The sequence below is a fragment of the Triturus cristatus genome, chromosome 2_1 (assembly GCF_964204655.1).
Source record: "Triturus cristatus chromosome 2_1, aTriCri1.1, whole genome shotgun sequence".
Taxonomy (NCBI): Eukaryota; Metazoa; Chordata; class Amphibia; order Caudata; family Salamandridae; genus Triturus; species Triturus cristatus.
The window spans coordinates 651,222,592-651,236,566 of NC_140581.1; positions in this window are offsets into that span (position 1 = coordinate 651,222,592).

Genomic DNA, 13,975 nt, shown 5'->3' on the forward strand with positions numbered 1-13,975 from the left:
TGGTGAAGTTGCAACAAGGGCAGAAGGTGTGGCTATTAGAACTTTTGGCTCCTGGAGCACTTCAGGACAAATTGAGTGGCCCTGATCCTATCCTTGGAGGTCACCTGTCTGGTGGCCCTTGGTATTTCCAGGAGAAACACAGAATGTCATCCATGTGAATCTCCTTAAACCCTACCATGACAGAGCTGATGTGGCCTCACAGATGGTCACTGATTTGCATCAAGAAGAATAAAGTGACCAATAACAAACTGACTGCAGGCAAGTCCTGGAGCAGTGTGCTGGGCTCCTTTCCCTCACCCCTGGTCATACTACCTGGTATGTATTTGCAGTGGACACTCGCTACAGTTTGCCTGTCAAATGTAAGCTATTCAGACAGTTTGACCAAGTGAAGGAAAACATCAGAGCTGAAGTCAGCAAGATGCTGCAGTTGGGGATGTTTGAGCCCTCTGAGAGTTCCTGAGCCAGTTCTGTGGTCTTAGTCCCCAAACCTCATACCAAAGGTGGCAAAACAGAGCTGAGGGTTTTGGTGGACTATAGAGGTCTCAAGGCTGTCACTAAGACGGATGCATACCCAATCCCAAGAACAGAGTTATTGACAAGCAAGGGGCAGCCACATTTCTCAGTACTTTTGATTTTACATCAGGGTACTGGCATATTCGTCTGACCCCAGGAACAATATCAGTTCACTGTTATGCCCTATGGAATAAAGATTGCCCATGCTGCCTTCCAAAGGTTGGTGCACAAAGTTCTTGCTGGATTGGAGTCTTTTAGTGCAGAATATCTTGATGATGTTGTTGTTTATAACACCACCTGGCAGGAACATCTGATCCACCTTGAAAAGGTCCTTGAGGCTCTGCAGAGTGCAGGCCTCACTATCAAGGCAAGCAAATACCAGATAGGGTAGGGCTCAATTGTGTACTTGGGCCACTTTGTAGGTGGAAGCCAAGTTTAACCTCTATAACCCTAGATCCAGACAATTGTGGACTGGGTAGCTCCAACCACCCAGACTTAAGTCAGGGCATTCCTTGGCTTGACTGGGTACTGCAAGAGGTTTGTGAAGGGGTATGGTATCATTGTGGCACCCCTCACAGAATTGACCTCCAAGAAAATACGAATGAAGTTAAAATGGACCGTGAGAGTGACAATATGAAGGAAGCAATGTCCTCAGCACCCATTATGAAAGATACAGATTATGGTAAGCAATTTATAGTGCAAACAGATGTCTCTGAGCATAGGATAGAACTAGTCCTATGACAAACCATTGATGATGGTCATGACCAACCTGTTGCTTTCATGAGCAAGAAGTTACTCAACAAAGAGCAGCATTGGAGTTCCATTGAAAGGGAAGCCTTTGCTGTGGTTTGGTCCCTGAAGAAGATGAAACCATACTTGTTTAGTTCTCGCTGCCTTGTTCAAACTGACAACAGGCCTCACAGATGGCTGATGCAAATGAAAGGTGAAAACCCCAAACTGTTGAGGTGGTCCATTTCCCTACAGGATAAGGACTTTACAGTGGAACACAGACCTGGGACTGACCATGCCAATGCAGATGGCCTATCCAGCGTTTTCTACTTAGACAAAGAAGAATCGCTTGGAAAAGATTAGTCTCATTATTTTTCATTTGTGGGGGTTGTGTAGGAAAGAACCCCTTTTTGACATGGTCACTCCCACTTTTTGGCTGGTATTCAATGCAATTTTGACTGGAGGTGCACCGGGTTCCTGCTAACCAGGTCCCCAGTGCCAGATCTCTTTCCCAAAAATTTACTATTCTTTCCCCAATGGGCAATACCTTTATCACTCCCTGTAAGTCCATAGTAAATGGTGCCCATGGCACCTATGTCAAGGAGGCTAAAGAGATTCCCTAAGGCCTTCAGCACAAATTGTGCCACCCGAAGGGCACCCTCACCAAGCTCATACAAACTGCCATTGCAGGCTGTGTGTCTTACTGCAGACAAAAGTGAAAACCCGACATGGCACACCGCCTGTGTTCCATGCCAGCAGAAACTGCATGTAGTATAAGTAAGTCACCCCTACAGCAGGCATACAGCCCTATGACAGGGTGCACTATACTATTTGTGAGGTCATAACTGCATGAGCAGATACGTCCTTGTGCTGATCAGTTCTATTACTGCCAGTGCAAGTGATCATGGAAGCCATTTTAAATGCATGTGCTGTGCACTGGTCAAAAACGAGTTCCACAACTACATGATAGCTTCATTGAAACCAAAGGTGTTTGGTACCAAATACTTCATATTAATAAGCCAACTCTGATTTATTAATACATGCACCCAGAGGGCACCATAAAGATGCCCCCTGAAAACCTACCAATTACTAGCATGCTGAATGACTGGCCTACCCAGTCTGCTACCACAGATGAGTTTCTGACCCTAGGGGTGAGTGCCTTTGCTCTCAGGAGATTAGAAAGAAAGCCTGCTTGGGCCGAGGGTGTTAACACTCTCTCCCACAGGATGACCTGCAAATTCTAAAGGCATGGTGCTTCAAAGATCCCACTGGCTTTGGAATGCAAATCTGGCTTCACTTACAGGAAAGGGTTTCAACTCCCCTGGTCCAGGGTCCATTTGGTCGCTGGACAGGCAGGAAATTAGTAGTCAGAAAGACATGTTCACCTCAAGGCTAGTTTCACCCCGAAGGTGAGCTACCTGAAGCGAATGCAAAATTTCCATTTGTGATGGCAGAATTAGAAACTCTGGGACAGGGTTTAACCCACTTCCCACAGGAAGAAGCCATATGGGGGTATAGTGACCCCAGGGGTAAGTAGCCCATTGGCTACTACCTTACACTCTCCTAACACTCCTAAATCCAGCATTTATGGGAGCTCTTGGCACAAAGCAGATCTTGCCAACCCAAAAGAAGAAGAAGGACCACAGAGCCACAAAAAGCAAGAACTCAGGAAGAAGCAACTGACTTGATGTCAACCCTGCCGGCCTGTTCACCTATTTCTAACAATTGCGACAAAATCGACTCGCCCTGCAAGCTGCAGTGCCTGCAAGATCCTTAGAAGACTACCAACACTTCTGCAAAGACCCAGGAACTCCAGTGGGGCAGTGAAGCTGCTCCCCTGCACCCTGCAGGTTCCAAAGAAAGAGCTGTGACAACTCTGGGACCCCATAAACCCAACACCAGGCAACACCACTGCACCCGTTGCTCCAAACCCAAGTTGACGTGGGCCAACAGTGCCAGCATGGTTCCCCAGCCCTCCAGAAAAGGCACCCAACTTGGATTTGCCAGGAGGGAAATCCTCGATGCCACCTGCAGCCTATGTGTGCAGCCCCCCTTGAAGGCGAGTGTCTCCAAAGATTAACACCCAACATTTCAAAGCACCTCTTCACCTGTCGCCCCTGGTCGCCCCTGGTCCATGGAGCAGAGGACCAAAGGTGTCCCCACATCCCCAAGCATTGCAAGATCTGAGTCCTGCCATTGACTCAGCCTGACTCCCAGTCCAAACTTGCAACCTCTGTTTGACCAGACAGATCCCTCAAGTCTAAAATTGGGCAACTGATGCTGTATTGCACCACTGCACCCAGCCACCCTAGTGACGCTGGTGGTGTCCTGATGGTAGTGCCTGGGACCTTGCTCTATGCTCACCTTAGGTCCTGAGGATTGGCCCCGTATGTAACTGTAAAGAACTTGCGTGCAGTATTTGCTTTTCTTCCATAGGATAACAATGCCGCCTATAAAAATTGCTGACTTTTGAAATCTAAAAGTATTTCTATCTCGATACATACTTACCCGATCATATTGATTCTGGTGCCTAAATATATATGAAGATATGTGTTATTTTTATAAATTGGTGTAAATCTCAATATTGAGTTGTGTTTAGCATTTATTGACTATGTGTGCATTTGGAGATGTTTAACATTCCTCTGTGATAAGTCTAAGGTTGCTTGACCATAATACCCCTAAAAGAGCACATTGGGATTGCTAGAGCAAGCTCCTGTCCACATAAGGGAATACCTGGACTCTTTGCACAGTATGCCTCTTTTTGGTATAATTCATTAAGAGCCAGCTTCCTACAGGAGTTGAAGGCAGAATGAAGGGATGAAGAGTAGCATGATCCGCCCATACACACATCTTCCGACACGGCTGTTTAGTTATACATGGGCAATTCACTCAGTAAGAAGAATTAGAAGGAATCCAATAGGGATGAATAACTATAGCAGTCTCACTGCCAACATCTGTTGGTCGAATGCTGTGGAAAACAATAGAAAGTGGTGAGAACAGAATGAGGAGCAGCATTGAATGGAGGGATCCAAGATTCTGTGGTGCAGGGGGAAAGGATATTCAAATTAAATAAGAGATTCCTGTACTGCTAACCATTTTCTCCAGACATATTTTGCAGGCTTTACCTTAAAATAAAAATTGTGGCTTTATTGGAAACTTCTAGTAGAGTAATAGTGCATGGCTTGGAATGCCAATTTGGATGTAACCTCCTGCTTCTGCTCAAAAATGTTAATTCCACAATACTTAAAATGAGGGCCTAAGAAGCCAATGCATTCAAAGCCCCATATAAAATGCATTTAAAGTCCATCCTCACAGATGGGAACGGTATCACGGGACAGACCAGTTGGAGAATGTATACTCCATCTGTACTGTAGGTATAGGTTGAATGGAAGCCAAAGCCACACAGCGATTGCAGCAAGTCCTCATGGTATCTTGCCAGTCATAGTTCTCCATTGGTGATGAGTTCTGTAGTGAAGAGTCGAACGATTGTTGTTTGTGTGTGTGTGCAAGAATGGAATTGTTATCGCGTTAGAACGGTCATTTCATTGCTGGATTCCTGTGTAAATAGCAGCGGTTCAATCACAATAATATGGCAAACTTCATGCAGACCTTTTGGTTCACAGGTGTTCATTATAGATGGACAAAATCATCTGTGAATCAATGCCTTTTTTTAACTTTTCTGTGGGGTCAGAATATGGTTTACAGGCTTGGCCAGATATAAAGCTACCTATGTTGCTCACTAAAGAGGATAAGACCTGGCTGTTCAAACTGGACTGTTGTAAAGGAGAAGGAACAAGTCTAATGTGCAAACCACTGTTTTAGTCTAGAGTTGAATATTGGGCAAAAAACAAGGAACAAGAACGCAGTCCAAGTGCCTACCAGTGGCTGAGGTTGTTTTAAGCATCTTATCATTATCTTTTTTCTTTGGGTGAAGATACGGTTTCATGTTTGAGGCCACCTTGACCACCAGCAACCATGATTCCTGTCGGTCTATTGGCTTTCTGGTGAGGTGACCTCAGCATTTGGATAGAATCTAATCCCCACTATGGTTCGGCTGGTCATATGTCAAGCTCTATTGAATGAGATCTGTACCATGCTTCTGTAGGAATGCCATACCCTTTGGCTCCGATAGGCTGGAGGTTATTTTCCATGCTACTATATTTGTCCTTGTGAGATTATTCTTCAAACCCATGGTTCTAAAAGTAGTCAAATCATAAAAATGTTCCCCAGGCTATTCCGTTCTTTTCGTAATTGCCCTCTCTCCACTGCTAGAAGTAGTGTGATCAATGCGTTCTATGGCTGAGAGAAGTTTGCTACTTGAACGAGTTTTCCATTGGTGCTTTCTGTGACTTCAGTAAGCAAGGTATATAACCTTGCACACACGTTTGACGCTCAGGACTGGCATTTTTCAGATTTTACTCATTCTTACCAATGGGCCTGATTACGAGGCTGGCGGTACATGGACCGCCAGCCTCACAGTGGAAGTGGTCCTGTGTCCTTACGTCGGTGGACCACCGGATGTGGCAGGGAACAGTCGTTCCTTGGCCAGTGCACAGTGCAAGGGCAATATAATATGCTGAGTGGGACTGGCGCAGTCCTGCGAAGCATATTTTGCGTTCATCCACCACAAGCCTTTTCATGGCAGTGATCCCGCCACAAAAAGGCTAGCGATGGGCAAACAACGGGGGCCCTACAGGGCCCCTATGTGCCCCCACCATGGTTATGCATTCAGAAGGGCACAACATGTGCCCCCCTGTATGTTTGCACCCCCAGTTCCAGCATGGCATGGACTCCACAGTCCATGCGGCGCAAGAACATTTTTGCCTTTCCCATTGTGTTGCCCTTTTTCAGGGCACTGCTGTGGGAAAGGCAAAAGGACTGTCTTCCTGCACAAGTTAAACTCGTAATCAGGTGGGCGGTCCTTGCGTGGCTTTGGTGCTGCCGTACTGGCAAAGAGCCGGCGCAACAGGGCCAAAGTCGCAATCAGCCTGATACCTGGGTCTTCTGCTTTAACCTACGAATAACCAGAACTATTTAGGTATCAGCCTGATTGTATTCAGGTTCCTACATATGAATCTCAGACATTGTTACCATTAACTGAAGAGTTGATATTAATATAGCAGACCATCTGTGCAATAATGTCTTAGAATAATGTATTTGTGTAATATCAATCCGGTTTGGAAGACAGTGGCCAAATGGCTGTATATTCACTGTGTAACCATTTCGAAGACAAAAATAACCCTTCGGGGGGTCTAACACTTACTTGATATATTATTGCAAAAGTTTGCTAGTCTGCTAATTCTCTGGGCCACATGTATCAAGTAATTGTTTTGCGATTCCCTAATTGCGAATCCTTGTGATTTGCAATCTAGAAATCGCAAAACGGAATGTGTGTTGAACACGTTCTGTGATTCCTGGGGGGGTCGCAAATGACCTACTGCATGAATATTAATGAGGTAGGTCGCAATTTGCGCCCTCCCATAGGCATCCCTAACATCACGGGGATGGTGGCCGGCTGGGATCAGCTGACCACCATGTTCATGATTGCTTTTAAATAAAGCAAACATTTTTTTAAATGCAGCCCATTTTCCTTAAAGGAAAACGTGTTGCATTTAAAAATGAAAAATTGGTGGTCCGTGGGACCACTGTCTGCTCTGAAAAAACGTTTTTTCTGCCATTCCCAAAGGGGAAGGGGTCCCTTGTGGACCCCTTCCCCCCTTGGGGCCCCCTTCCCATTTGCGAATGGATTACCACTTACTTAAAGTAGGTGGTAAAATGGGACTGTTTTGCGATCACATTCACAGTCACAAAACATTCACATATACCTTAACGATTTGGAAGGGACACCCTAAACATGCCCCTTCCAAATACCGAACCGCAAACCCATTTTGTGATTCAGTAACAGGTTACCGAATCGCAAAATAGGGTTTGATACATGTCAAAAGCATTTTTTCCTTCCCAGATGCAAAAGCTCTTGATGCAAGTGGCCCTCTGTACCTTGTTCCATGTTTCATATGTTTATCCGCTTAGCTTTTCATATATTTTACTCTTTATTTTTTCCACTTTAAATATTGCTAAATATTTCGTTGCAATATGTGTAGATCCCCTCTAGTTACAAAGGAGAATTTGTAATGGTACATTTTTGCATTTTGCCGGTTTTACTGCAGGTGCTTGCATGACTGGGTTGATAGAACTGTTAATTGTGCAATGTTGTATGACCTGCATCCTGTGCTGGGTTAATCAACAGCTGTTTATGCAAAACAGAATTCAATAAAACTTAATTTTCTCAGAAAAACAGGCAGTGCCATGTATCTGGATATTTTGCACTCAAAAATATAACCGTTTCCATTCTATTTATAAGAAAAGCAGAAAGTGAGGAAGAGAATGATTGAATTAACGACAATATTTTGTAATAATGCTCAACTTCATTCCATTCCATCATTTTTTGCTCATTGTAGCATTATGCACAGGAATCAATCTAATGGAAATAAGTCTCACTCCTGTCAAGTAAATTTATATAATGAATCAATGTGAGAAGGGTTATCTTAAAGCTTCGAGTTTGTGGAACAGCCCACTTCTCAAATGCCCTGCTCTAAGCAGTAGAGACTCGTGTACAGATGAATCAATATCAATGCACATCTAACAGATCACCAACACAGTATGATATAATCCAATTTAAGCAATTGATCTGTACAGATTAGTAATCAGGTTTGGTATCAGGGGATCTTAATTAAACTTTTAAACCAAAAATCATTACTGAAGTTCTGTCAGCATTCAATTTTAACCTGCTAATGGGAAGTCTATTCTGCTCAGAGTAAATGCATGATGTCAGGCCTTTTGAAACTGCAACAGTGTTGCTAAATCTTTTATTGTTTCTTGTGGAAAGCAGAACATATCCTATGGCAGGACACTTTGAAACCAATTCTTAAAAGCATTTATGATATTGGGAATTGGTGCCACGGAAGTACCCTTTTACTTATTCTTACATGCCTTTGCGAATTGGTGCCCATACATCTAAGTCTTTTTGTGAAAGAGTGTTCTCCACTTGTACTAATTGTACATGAATATTCCCTGAATATTTCCTTTTTATTCATGTTTCAGATGTTTTGAAGCTAATTCACAATGGCATGTATGAGCTTATAAAGAGCACAATAGGTGTACGGCATTACGTACTCCCAAATGTCTTTCTGAAAAGACCCCTCAATGCAGAAAAATCTGAAAGAAAGTAACACACAGAACATAAAATGTTGAGAACAAAGGGTACTTTAGGTGCAGAATAAATAGCACAATGAAAGCGTATAATAATTGCTGGTGATTAACAAATAGCCCTCCATGTAGTGCTTCACATCACATTTCGAACAAGCATTGGCAATGCCAATAAATCTGGCTTGGAACTAAAAGTGTCTCTCAGTAATTGATGTCACTTTATAAGTTACCATACAGGCACTCTCTCACTCATATATGCACTTATACATCCATGCATCACTTCACTGAACGGTACTTGCAACCAACCACACATACAACCCATATAAAGCACACACTCAAGCGTAACACAACAGATGCAAGATTAATCAACATATTAAAAGTTGAAAAAAGAAGTATGCAGTCAACAAAATATGGTGAACAAACGCCTACAATAGCAAATACAATTAAATAACAATAGGTGTTGTATTTTATGTATTGGTATTGTACATACTATGTTACTGTTTTGAAGGTACAACACAGTTGCCATGTTTATACCCATTTTCCATTTTAGAACGGCAAAAGAATGATACACCAAGGACAATAACTTTTAATGATGATCTTCAAAGTTAGAAGTAGAGACAATACGGGATTTGGCACACTGTAGATGAAATGCGCAGCAAGTAAGGAGGTCCATTAGCACTGTCTGGGGAGCTGTAGAATCCTCAAGTGAGAAAGTAGCTCTCTTTGTGCTCACCTCCATATTTGGGAACTGATACTGCTGTTTTTTAAACTCTGCACTTAGGGGCACTGCTGTTCAGGCCCCAGTGTGTGGGCTATTGCCCTTAAACATGACTAAATTGCATAGTACCTAATTGGAATATTTTACTTTTCAATTAGGCCCTAGTGCAGAAATATTCCTCCCCTAGGCTGACGATAAAAAGATGTCTCCAGGCCTACCTGTGAAGGCTGACTGCAGCTTTTAAAACGAGAAGCAAACGTTACAAAATAACACTTTTGATCGGAAAGAACCCTATTTTTAAACATTATAACAGTCATCCCTCAATAAGCCTCATAACTCACAAGACAGAGTGTGTAGTGTTTAAAAGTTATACATACAAGAATTTTGTGTTGGCAAGTACAGACAGTGATTTGCCCCCAAGATATTTTCCCTGGAAAATTGCTGTTGCTGTTTGTATGAAAGAAGCTAAATTTCAGAATAAAATCATAACTCTGCTATCTTTGGTTTGGGAGAATTGACAAGAATGATTCAACTACTTTTTTTACTGTTTTTTGAAGGCCAATTCACCCGGGAAGTCATAATTGTAATAAATATTTAGAAAAAGTACATTTTAAAAAGTTAGACTTTGGCTGCCTGACCCTCTTATAGGATAATTAGAATTAATCTACCAGCAGCCTACTCCTGTCAGTGCTTCCCCATAATTAGGTTTGAAAACTGCTCCCAGAACATAAGCAATGGATCAAGCGTTATGGCAGGAACATCTGGATGAGAGGTATGTGACTCCTATCAGTTCAGGAAGGGCAGCTGGGGAGTGCTCAGGAATTTCATTATCTAGAAATGGACTATGGTGAAACTTGCCAATTCATAGTTAAGTGTAAAAGGTGATCTGGGAAAGAGAACCTTCATCCAGTGGGCCAGCTGTAGTCAGATCAGCACAAGCCCGGTGGGAGGGGGAGTTGTTCCTGGAATCAGACTGGTGAGGGTGAGAAGATGACTGGTCATTTCCTTAAACACAGCCCAATCTGGCCCTCCTGCTCCCCCGAGGGCAGAAGGAGGCTGCCATATTGATTTTGCCTTAGAAAAGTGCACTGTGGGAGCATTTACTGTAAGGTAAACAGGGTGTGCTGTAAAGTGGGAAGGGTTACCCCTGGGAACCTTTTCTTATGGGTTAGGAAGTGTCCAGGACTCACCCCCACCCACTGGCTAGTTAATCCTACAAATGTGGCACCACACCTACAGCTCATTAGAAAATGCACCAAAGAAGGCTGGACCTGCTGTTTGTAACCTGTGTGGAGACCTGAGAGGCAAGAGCTAATCCCACTTGCACCCAGGACTGAGACATGGACTTCATGGATCAGTTTGGCTGACCTCCATTGTGGCTGCATGTGTTCAGCAAGCTGCAGGAGGACTTTTTATGGGAGTTCCCAGCTGACCAAAGCAAGTAGATCTGGATTGGAATTTTTTGCTCATCTCTGCTGGAGTCAGTCCAGACCCCTATGTGCAGTCCAGGAGGTCCTGAGAGCCTTAGAAGTGGCCAAGAGGAGCTGCTACAGAAAGTCTAAAGAGTTGGGATTTAGAAAATGTTTGGAATTCAAAGACCTCTGAAGCATCAGACAAGGTGTCCCACGTTTAGAGGAATACAGCAGATACAGGTGGCAGGCTGGCCCTACTGGAGGATTTTGAGCTTTAAATTCAAGAAATTTTTACCTGTTGAAGGTGCAAAAATTTCGGAACTTTTGTCCACTGACTGGTTATTTGTGATGCTGGCAGGAGCTACACAGAGTCCTTCTAAACCGCTGTTCAACTATACCTACCCTACAGGAGTTCCATCTGGCAGCTGATGTTGTTGAACAGAGGGTAGAGAGTTGGGATAAGAGAAGAGAAACATGGGGGCTTAGGTTTCCTCATGAATGTGTGCATGGGCGTGCCTCCGTTGGTTTGGAATTCTTAATCCTTGGGGTTGGTCACCAAGGCCCTCAAAATGACTTGATTAGACACAGTACTACTTTACTACTTTACAGCTTTAGCCACAGGTAATTCTTATTTTTAAGCATCATAGAACAGATTCATACATTATTTATCTCAGCTATTGCCTAATTACATTTGTTGTTTTACATCTCTGGTTGTGCTCTATCTTGAGTACTCTTTCCTCATAGGTTTTACCCTTTTTATCTGTGAGCAGATTTAGCACATTGGTTTGTCTGTACACTAGAAGTAGGAGTGGGCGGAATTTGCGAAATTCACTTTCGCAAATTATCGCGAAAATGTTAAAAATCTCCGCAAACACGCGGAAATATCGCGAAGATGCAGACGTTTTTTTCCCGCCCGTTCACGGTAATTTCTGTGTGGTCGTGGCTCGCCAACTTACCCATGCGGTTGCTCGCGGGCGCGGTCATCTTGTTTTCACTTGTCTCGCGGTGCATGATCGCGAGAAGAAAGACGTGATCGCACGACGAATGACGTTACTGTAGGCGCGAACTGTCGCGAGACAGCACAAATGGCTACCAACAATCCAACATCTCATGGAGAATGAGACTGGATCGGGAAAACTTGTCGGCGAACGCGGGGATTCAGGTAAGGCGATCGCGCGCACGCGAGAATGTATTATTTGACAGCACGAGCAAGCAAAAGATTTCCGGTAAAATGCGGATTGCGGAAATTTTGACATTTTCGCGCTCTCCGCGGAACGCAAAAATGTCAAATTATCGCAATTTCCGCTAGCGGAACGGATTTTTAGCCCAGGCCTAACTAGAACATATTGGTAGAAGAATTGCTAAAATGGTATTTTTACCTTTTTGATACTACAGTCTCTTCCTTCTTGTAGGAAGCGGGCTCTCTATATAGTGTACTTAAAAGAAGTACACTGTGCAGAGTCCAGAGAACCCCCAAATGGTACACAGAGGTAAAAGCAGATCATTATAATGCACTTCATGTGGTAGTGTGGGCTAGTAGTTAGGCTTATTAGAGGGTAGTGCTAAGCATGTGTTGTACCATTAGAGTCAATAAATTAGACACACATTCAAGAATAAATCTGAGACCAATTAATAAAAATAAAAGTACATTTTTATGTATTTTTAAGACCAAGAACACAGGTCCAAGGTAAGTACTTTCAGAGTTACGATTTTGCAAAGTTTAGAAAATATATAACTTTTGGGTGCAATTACTCACCAAGGAAGCAATGAGGAAAAGGAGGAAAAATGCATATAAAATCAGGCAATCCTTTCACGAAGATCACATTTATGTTTTAGGTTGAAGTCAAGACCAGGTCCAAAGTTCCTGCAGGAGTAATTCGGGAGCGCACCACATCGGGCGGGAGCAGAGTGCTAAGGACTGGTGCGCAAAAGATGAAGGGGGCCACTTGAAAATGCACTGCACAGGTGGACTTACAGGTAAGTCTGGTGGGTCTCCTTAGAGGGAGGAGGTTGCAAGATCCTGGGAACCACAGAAGCAGAGCTGGTTAGTCAGTGCTGCGGCTGGGTGCAGAGCAAACATGTCAGCCAGGCATTGAGCATCTTTAGGGTCCTCAAGGTCAGAAGCAGGCAACTTGGAGAGGCGACCTCGGGACAGCTGGGCCAATCTGGAAGTGTGTCTCTTGGGTGCCTCAAAATCTCTTAATGGGTGATTGCTTCTGGTGCTTTGGTGGTCCGGAGTGGATTCTTCTTCTTCTTGGTTTTTACCACTGGGGTCTGCTACCCTGGGTATTGGTACACGGCAGCCTCAGTGGGTCCTGGTGCCTCCAAACTTGATGGAGAGGCAGATATGAACCTCAGGAGCTGTTGTACCTCTTCTTGTTTTGCTGCTGCATTGAGGTTGTCGAAGAGCAGCGAGTCGACAAACCAGATTTCACAGGATCTCTGCCTGCGATGCGCAGGGGAGTAATACCTTCACTTCAAGGGAGCTTCTTGGTCATTTCTCAAAGGTTGTAGGTGCTCCAGGATTCTTGGAGTCCTTGCAGGTTCAGGACAACAGAGCAGGCAGCCATTGTCATGTCCTTGGAGCAGTTGGAAGGGGTTGGTGCCTTTTTCGTCTGCAGCAGGGCGTCAGTTCTCAAGCAGCCGCTCTTTTTTGTCCTGGTCTTTTTTGATCCAATGAATCTGAGGTTCAGGTCTTGGGGAGCAACCTAAATACTTACTTTTAGGGGTGTTACAAGGGGAGAAAGGTGATAGCCAATGGTCTATCTACCTTTCGGGTATCTACACCCTTTAGTGACCACTTCCTGTGGAAAGGAGCACCACCCTAGATCTAATTGGAGACTTTTTCACCATCTCAAGATGGAAGAATCTCAGAAGAGGGGTTCACCTCTCCTGTCCTGCCTTAGGGGTGGAGCAGGCTAAGGGGGGTCCTTCCTCCTCATTTAACTAATTTTACTGCTTTTCCTCCTACTAAAAGTGGAGCAGGAAAGGGGGCTTGACCTCCCCACTATCTGGGGTATTTTGGGTTGGATTTCAAAGGTGACATTGCATTTGAAACTTCCCACCCGGAAAGCCATCCTGTCCTGGAGGAGGTGTGAAACACCCCCACCCAGAGCAGCTTTTGTTTCTGTCCTCTAAGACTACTGGACCTCACCACAGGAGGTCAGAAACATGTCTGGTTGTGGCCAGCTGGTGAAAACGAGCCAGAGACCCCACTAGTGTCTGGTTAAGTTTCAGGGGACCCTCTAAAAGGATCTCCTGTGTGAATTCATTATTAAATCCAACACTGACATTGGTGAGGATTTATTAAGTCAAGATGCTTGGTACCAAACATAGAAATCAGTGAAGTCATCATGGAGCTAGGAAACTAGTGTTGACAAGTATCCATCCCATGTAC